This window comes from Octodon degus, unplaced genomic scaffold, assembly GCF_000260255.1.
Source record: "Octodon degus isolate 3935 unplaced genomic scaffold, OctDeg1.0 scaffold00106, whole genome shotgun sequence".
NCBI classification, from domain to species: Eukaryota; Metazoa; Chordata; class Mammalia; order Rodentia; family Octodontidae; genus Octodon; species Octodon degus.
In genome coordinates, this window is record NW_004524682.1 from 5,404,783 (window position 1) to 5,413,673 (window position 8,891).

Below are 8,891 nucleotides of genomic sequence, written 5' to 3' on the forward strand. Positions count from 1 at the left end.
AGAAACCTCATGTGTGTAAGCATTGTGGGAAGGCATTCACTACACACAAAGAGTGTCAAATACATGAAAGAATTCACACTGGGGAGAAGGCTTATGTGTGCAAGCAATGTGGAAAAGCATTCACCATGATTACTTATAAAAGACATGAAATAACTCACACTGGTGAGAAACCTTATGTGTGTAAGCAATGTGGGAAAGCATTTACTACAAAGGATTATTATAAATTACTTGAAAACTTTCATACAGGGGAGAAACCCTATGTATGTAAGCTGTGTGGGAAGGCATTCACTAAACACCAATCTTGTCAAGTACATGAAAGAACGCACACTGGGGAGAAACCTTATGTTGGCAAGCAATGTGGAAAAGCATTCACTACACACCGATCTTGTCAAGTACATGCAAGAACACACACAGGCGAGAAACATTATGTGTGTAAGCAATGTGGGAAGGCATTCACTACAAAGGGTTCTTATAAACTACATGAAAACTATCACACTGGGAAGAAACCATATGTGTGCAAGCAATGTGGGAAGTCATTCACTACACATCAGTCTTGTCAAATACATGAAAAAAATTCACACTGGGGAGAAACCATATGTGTGTAAACTATGTGGGAAGGCATTTACTACACACCGATCTTGTCAAATACATGAAAGAACTCATACTGAGGAGAACCATTAGTTGTGCAAGGAATGTGAGAAGGCATTCAGTACACACTGTCAAAGACATGACAGAATAGTGGAAAAACTTTATGTGTGCAATGTGGGAAAGTATTCATTACAAAATGTTACCATGAAAATTGTGAAAAATTCACACAGGATAAAAGCTTCATGTGTGCAAGCAATTTGGAAAGGCAATCACTGCATACATGAACGATGTAAGGGAGAAAGCTTATGTGTGCAAGCAATGTAGTAGGGTATTCATTAAAGGGAACTCTTATACAGGAAAAAATTTGCACAGCGCAGAAAACATGCATGTGATCCATGTGAAAAAAGATTTGCTAATAAGTCCTCATTTTATATACATAGGCCTCATGCTGGACAGCAACCCCAGGTATATGAATAATGCGAAAGAAACATTCCACTAATACATTTTTTATCAACTCAATGAAAAGTATTCACATTGGAGATTGACCCTGTATATGTAAACCTATTTTGAAAAATTTGTGAAGATTTATCATGTGATTGACACCTATACACATGTAAATGAAAAATATGATGTCACTATTAATGTTTTCCAGAAAGTACACTCACAGGTAGAGATCTGTAATGTATTCTTTCTGTGGTTTGTTTTTTTTTTTAGTAAGTAACTTGTAAATAACTGAACTATGTGGCCTTTAGTAAAAATAATATTGACATTTTTGTGTAAGGCTTTGTTTTTGAAATTAATATATAGTATCTTATAATAAAATAGTTAATTGAAATGTAAAAAAAAAGAAAAGAAAAAAAGAAATCCTGACACCCCGTGGATCACCAAACCAGTCCACAAGCACAGTAAGACGCGTGGGCTGACATGTGCAGGTCGCAGAGCCGTGGCCTTGGGAAGGGCCGCCAGTTCCCCCACACTATTGTTGGTTCCCGCCGTGCAGCTTGGAGAAGGCGCAATATTCTCCAGCTCCACCGTTACCGCTAATAACATAAGCGATGTCTGTGAAATTCCTAACCCAATTTAGGACAGTTAAAACAAAATGACAGCGTTCCCTCTCATCCTCCCTGGGAGCATGGTGGTGCACCAACTCCTTTCCACATCGCGCGGGGGCCTCGCTGCTGTCCCGGATTCCTGCTCGTCGCCCGCTCAACACTCAGGTAGTCGCGCACCCACGGAGCGAACTGAGCAGCGAAGGCAGTTTACAGGTTTGGATTAAAGTTTCTAAAGAGTCAAAAGCTACATTTAAAATATTTGTGCATAAATACAATGGGTTCGGCTAGATCTATGTTTTCTAAGCGTTCTGAGAAAACTCAATTCAACTTTAGCATCATAGCTTGTTTTCAGCCTTCCATAAAAGTCTGCAAAGAGAAGTAGTAACACTGACTGCCTATTATTTAATTAGTTCTTCAAATGCATGAATATGTTTAACTTATTGACTCTGGAAGCATTATGAGTTCTAATTTGCAAGTAAAAAAGACTAAGTAGCATACAGTTATGATTTTTTCCTTGATTATTCCGAGAATGAAAAGTCATTTTCAAGATAGCTGCTCAAAACTAGAGTCAGACTCCCCACTTTGGTCTTCTCACAGTGACAAGCTGTCCACTCTGTCTTGCTTCTTTCAGAAAATAGTTTTTATATATCCTTTTTCTTTTCTATCCTTTAAACTTTACCTTTCTTTAAGCTAAGTGTAGCTCCTGCTCTAAACTCTTTTCCATCTGCAAAGGTCTTGAATTTAATAATAAATTGTTATTAGAATTAGCATTTATTGAAGACTGCACAGCATAAAACATTTGTGTTTGCTGTATCCACTTATTTAGCCAACTGTTCATATAGGTACCATAATAACAGATGCATAGATGTGAGTACAAAGCTGAAAAGCGTGAGCGGTCTGCCTGACGTGCATTTGTTGATGCGTGCTGAAGAAAAGTCAGCCCGTGTCTCATAACAAAATTAGTGCTCTGAGCGACTATGAAGAATCTAAGTCTGCCCAAGAAATACAATTAAGATGTTTTGTTTTTAGTAAAGCAAATTAAATTATACTATATATATATATATATGCATATATATTGTTTTTGTTTTTAAACACTTCGTTTTCACATTCTGACAGTCTCAACTTTTTGCTCTTCAAAACACATCACCTAGGAGCAGCCACTGGTGTTATGGAATACCACTGCCACCTAGTGGCCACTCGCAGCACACTCTAAATTCTTCATGGCTCAAAATCGGAGATGTAATGTTGAATTTGAAGGGGAAAGTTTGACTTTATTATTCATCATAAACCTGAACTTCTCAACAAAGAATTTGAGAATAAAAAGATTTATATTTATATCTGTGCATTTCGTGGAGGAACTGTTAGTGTCAGAGGCCTTTAAAAGAATTTAAAACATGAATACACATCAGCATATCTCGTGCGATGTGAATTTCTCCTTCAGTTTCATAAGCTTTGGATTTAACACAATTTTATGTTACATCGCATATTTTGGAAACATTTTGCAGTAGCCCTGTGAACCAGGTGCAGAGCCTGATGTCAAGTTCTACACTGAGCAAAACCAACTGACGCCCTGCTCCTTCGGGCCCTGGTGCCACTACTGTGCACGGTAGCCTGAACTTTTTATTGCATGAAGATTACTGAATACACTTCACTTATGTTTTTTCTTTATTTTATTTGCTTATGTAGTAGTTCAAATTCTTTTTTTTATTTGTTAGTTTATTTATATCACTGGTGTCAGAGACATCTGTCTACATTGGAGACCAAGATCCAGAGCCATAGGATTCAAATATAGTTCGACCCATAAATACGAAGAGGGGTTGGGGAGACAGTTCAGGTGCATAAGCTCCTGCCTGGCTTGCACAAGATCTTGAGTTCAATCCCCAGTACTGCAAAAATAAATTAATAAATAAATAGGAAGAAACTTCAGTTCCTCCTTAACAAACATTTATTGAGTTTTGGTGAGGTATTGCATGTGTATAAATATGACACCATCTCTTCTTCAAGGTAATTAAAGTTCACTATAGTAACCAGAAACACAGGCAAGTATAATGCAACACGGGCCTGGTGGGATTCAGGATGCACTGCTCTAAAATTCAGCACCTGGGTGTCAGAGAAAATGGAAGAAACAGGAAGATCGCTCTTGCCTTGCTCCTGCTGTCCTCCTCAGAAGCAGGTCCAGTGGGGTGACAGGGAGGGTTTAGTCTCCAACCTTCTCCTGCCCTTCTTCCCTGGAACATTCATAAGATGATCCCCTCTTTAAGCCCAGAGAAAGAAGCATCTCTATCCCTGAGCACACAGAGACGCAGAGCATGCAAGAAGAAGCAGCCCTTACTAAGGCCCACGGCTCTATCACCATTACATCACGCTTTCCCTTGTCCCTCAGTTTCTCAACAACGGTCCATTCTTCATCAAACCTAAGCATAAAAATACACAAACCTACCTATTGCTTTGTGTTTGCATTTCCACAATCTAACGTGTCACGTGAAATTATTTTCTGTAAATTTGTGCAGTTTCCCCTTGTCTTTTGTTATAGAGTCCTCAGCCGTGAACATAGGCAGAAAGAAACATCTTCCTTTTCCCCTACAGGGCCTGGTAAGGAATGAATGGAGAATGGTAGCTCCTGGACCACATGCATCTCCAGAGGCTAGCACCCAACTCACGTGTGATCAAAGAGCCAGTTCTCGTTGGAGGAATGACTGGAGTGGCATAACTGACATAAGAACAAAATGTATTAGACACCAACAACAATTTGCGAGGTCGCAAAGGCAGGCTCCCTGGAGAAGGAAAGTGGGTGAAAAACTGTGATTCATCTTGTGCAGTTATGACAGTGGCTGGAGCAATGTCTCAGACAGATATCGGTAATGCAAAGCCATAGAAATGAAGCTAGACTTATTTAATTCAAGTCACTTGGAAAGTAAGGAAACTACAGATTATGTGACCTGACAAAAGGCACATGGTAGCTAGAATTTAACTGAAATAAGATTGGCCTAATGGGGCTTCCATATAAAGCAAATTCTCTAGCTTAATATATGAACAAATTGTAATCAAGAAACTGAGTATCAGCCAATCACAGCCTACCAACCTAGCAGACAACGTCCATAAGGCAGCCAATTAAGGTGTTCCTGTGATGCACTTTTCAGGTAGGAATTCTGAACCATCTTTCATTGGAAGGGTGCCCTGTTCCAGAAACCTTTTTCTTGCTCGTCAACTTTTTAAATTTAACCTACTTCAATTTTTCTTTTAACAGCACTGGTGAAAGTAAATTTTGTTTAGATTTTCCAGTTTATTTCTGATCTTCTCTGGTTTATGCCATGTAATTGTGTGTACTCTTTTCTGCAAAGGGGTTTAATTTGTAACAGTGTGGGGCAAAAGCTATTGAGAAGGACGGGTTAAAACGTAAAACCACAGTATTCAGCTGTGGTTGGACAGAGGATATTTATCTTAAAAACAATGGGGCAAAGCAATGAGAAAGACAAAAAGCAAACCCACAGCTGACCCTTTCGAGCACCTTGTCTATTAGTTATACAGTGGTGCACTCGTGCTACTGTGGCTAATGAGGGGAAGCACCCTGCAAAGAAAGGGTGGATCACCCAACAGTCGAAAGAGTCTCTGAGGTATAATTACATCAGTACTGACTCAAGGCCCATTTGTTGAGGTCCTTAGACAAAATGCCACAAGAGGAGACCCAATTAAAAAAAAAAAAAAAAAAAAAGAAGAAATAATTTCTTCTTTCAAGGAGCTTCTGCTATGTGAAAACTTCAAAAACTATATGCAGATATGGACTAAGAAGAGCTTCCAGGGCACCAACAGCACAGAGGGGCGACAGCCGGCCATGTGAGCTCTGCTTTTCCTCTAAAGAAGCCCCTGCTGTATTCCCAGCTGAGATGCTAACAAAGTGTGGATCCACTTTGTACTGCGGAGCTCATGCCACTTATGCTGGGTGTATGTTATTGTCATCACACACTAATGGTGTTATCTTAAAAATGTCAAGCTAATGGAATCAAATATCTTGAGGAAGACAGGCCTTTACAAAATGCTCACAGGGAGCCAGTTTGGTCCATGTGAGGACGGCCACCCCCTAATCTCTCTGTACTCATGTTCCTTGCCTTTGGATGAGGGAGTCAGCCTCTACTTGGAGTCTTTCTGAAAAATTTGCTCCACCCTGATGGCCTGTCCTCACTGAGAGGTGACATTATCAGCATCTCTATCATAATTTGTGACTTTTTGCTTGGTTTTCCTCACCCATTGCCGGCCTGCTGTTCCCACGGAAAATATACCAGGAAAATGCTGTCATTCTTGGAAAGTTGAAGACGAGCAAGAGTTACCATGAGGGAGCTCAGCCTTGAAAACGCTTCTAGCTAAGAGACATCAAAGGAGAAGCTTTTCCATCAATGGCCTAAGGAGCCCTTCTTGGCTGACTATATGCAGCCTTAAGAAAATGTATAGAGACCTTAAATATAGTTCAAGGTATTAAATTGTATTTAATATAATTTTAACTCCAATTAGATGCATTTTAGAAATGACAAAGGGATGTGGGGGATGAAACACCCTTACTTAAAATTATGTGGGCAAGTGGCACTAACATTTCAAAAAGCTGTAGAACAAGCCAAACAGCGTGGAAATTTTCCTCTGAAATGTTGTTACAAAAAGACAGCACTATGATTTAAAATCCAAAAGTCCCCATATGGTAAGTGATAGGTAAAATGTGGTGATTTATGGAGATAAGAAAACATCAAAATAACTGCAAGATTAAAAATCTGGAATCTCCTTAATGATGAATGACATAAGCAAAGAAACAAGGGACTCTTTTAGACATGATGACAACTGTCACAGTTTTGAAATTAGAAAGTCCCCAGTGCAAGACAGGTAACTTCTTTCCTTTCAATATGAGGTCAGATATAGAAGGGGTAAAAGGAATAAGGCATGGATGCACACACATAGTGCACACACACACACACACACACACACACACACACACACACACACTTTGCTGCATAGAATAGGGAGAGAAGTTCAGGGTTGCATACTTACTCATTGAAGAGACACAATACCTGACACCACAACTTCAAAAAGCAGGAAAGCTTTATTTCAGTTCACAGTTCACAGACGTTTCAGTCCATAATCAGGTGGTGCTGGGCAGGGAGGCATAGCAGAAAGAAGAGACAGAAAGAGACCAAGAGGGGACCCCTTAGGCCACAGCCAGGGACCCACTTCATCTAACCAAGCTTTACCACCCAAATTACATTTAGCTCTGAATCATCAGTGATTCAATCTGCCTGTGAGTATGGTGACCCTGGATCAGTCACCTCCCAAATGCCCCATCTATGAGCACATGAGAGGCGAGATATCTAGATATAAACCATAACAGTGACCTTGCAAAATAAGTCTTCCACATAGCGAAGCACTCTGGAGACTGACTGGAGTTACACTGGTTGTAAGATGGTTGTAAGGAAGTTATAAGGAAAGCTATGAAAGGCAACATAGAGGGCTTAGATGGAAGGGTATTACTCACTACCCTTGTCAATAACGCAGGCAGTCGCTACTATGCTGGAAAACGCAGCAGATATGAAAGAGAAAAAACTTTACATATTAATCCTTGAGTGCAAATTTCTTTTTTTAAATAATTTTATTGAGAAACAAAGAGCAATAAGACACTTTCAAAACCGATTACTAGCACAGTTTCAATAATTAATACATTGTATATTGTTGTCTTAGTGGTTATACATTGTGCAAGATGCAGACATGATATCCTGTCCACAAGCATGTTTAGAACAAATCTCTCTATTCATTGAATTAAGAGAATGCAGGGCCAGGGAGATGGCTCAGTGTAATAAGCGCTTCCTTGACAAGTACAAGGGCCTGAGTTCAATCACCGGTTCAGAAAAAAAAAAAAAAAAAGGAATGCAGCTGTATATCTATCCTAACTATTTTGAATATATAGATACAAAATGGTCATTCATTTGTATCCCCTTTTTGGTTAGTTTTGTCAGAGAAGTGTATTCCATTGTCATTTAAATATTCTAGGTGTGTGAATTCAGCAAAATAATCCAATATAGTCCAGTAGTACATAATAGTCGTGGATTATCCATAGGACTGGCAATGTCAGAAGTTGTTGACTTGAGCCTTTAAAAGCTCAGCATATTAATATGGCTTTACTTTTTATACTTCATTTTTATACTTTTCTACTGGATGGTTAAGACCAAGATAAAGCAAGACCTATATAACAAGAAATGTAACTTCTGTATCTAATAAGGTCAGTCAAATCCCCTCAGGATTTATCCTGAAACCCTGTACCGCTGTTTGCAGATCCTTTGTCAGTGTCAGCCATGTGGATGAGTCATGTCATTGCTTGACCAATTTGCTTTCTGTGAAAGCCTGAGAGGTTTTCTCTCCAAGTAACTCTTCTCAGGCACACTCTACATCATCGATCACTTTCTGCTGTGGCCCCTTAATCTCCTTGATCAGAAAATTTGGGCCACAACTGAGTTACATGATGTTACAGTACAGGTTCTCCTATGTCCTGAGTCTTCACTGACCTTGAAAGGCTAGGGCCAAAATTTTGGCTGTCTTCACAGCGCTTCTTTTTCTCTAATTTTTGGTCCAAAAATTTAGGTTGTTAACCCCCTCAGAAGAGAAGCTTATTATTACCCTACAACATAGGCAACTGAGCTTAACCTCCCTATCTTTCTGACTATCAAACATCTTAGGCATAACATGGAACAGTTATTTTCCATCAAATATTGATCTGTAAAACTTTAAGCCCCTACAGAATATGAAGAAAAAAATTTGAAAAATAAAAAAAATTTAAATAGAAATATATATTTTTACACAGAAATTTAGAAATCTAACCATATACAGCATTGTAGCAGGACTTGACTGCCAATTTCTGATTATGGTGACTGAGCATGTTCCTTACCTAAAATATCAACGTTAGCAAACATTTATTAAGGGCTTCTACGCACTTCACATGTATTATCAGTGTTCTACATATTCACATATAAACATGTTGTTAAGCATAAAATATATTCATGTATTATAAACTATGCATTTTGTATGTATCTCATTTACTCTTCACAACAACCATATGAAATAGGACCTACTGTATTTTACAGATAAAACAAATACATAGAATCCTGTTAATACAGCAGACCTGCAACTTTCTTTGGAGAGGTCTGCTTATATTTTTGGCCCTTGTTTGGCATCTGGGAACTTGAATTTCAAGAACATTATCCACTCATTAGAGTGGCCCAC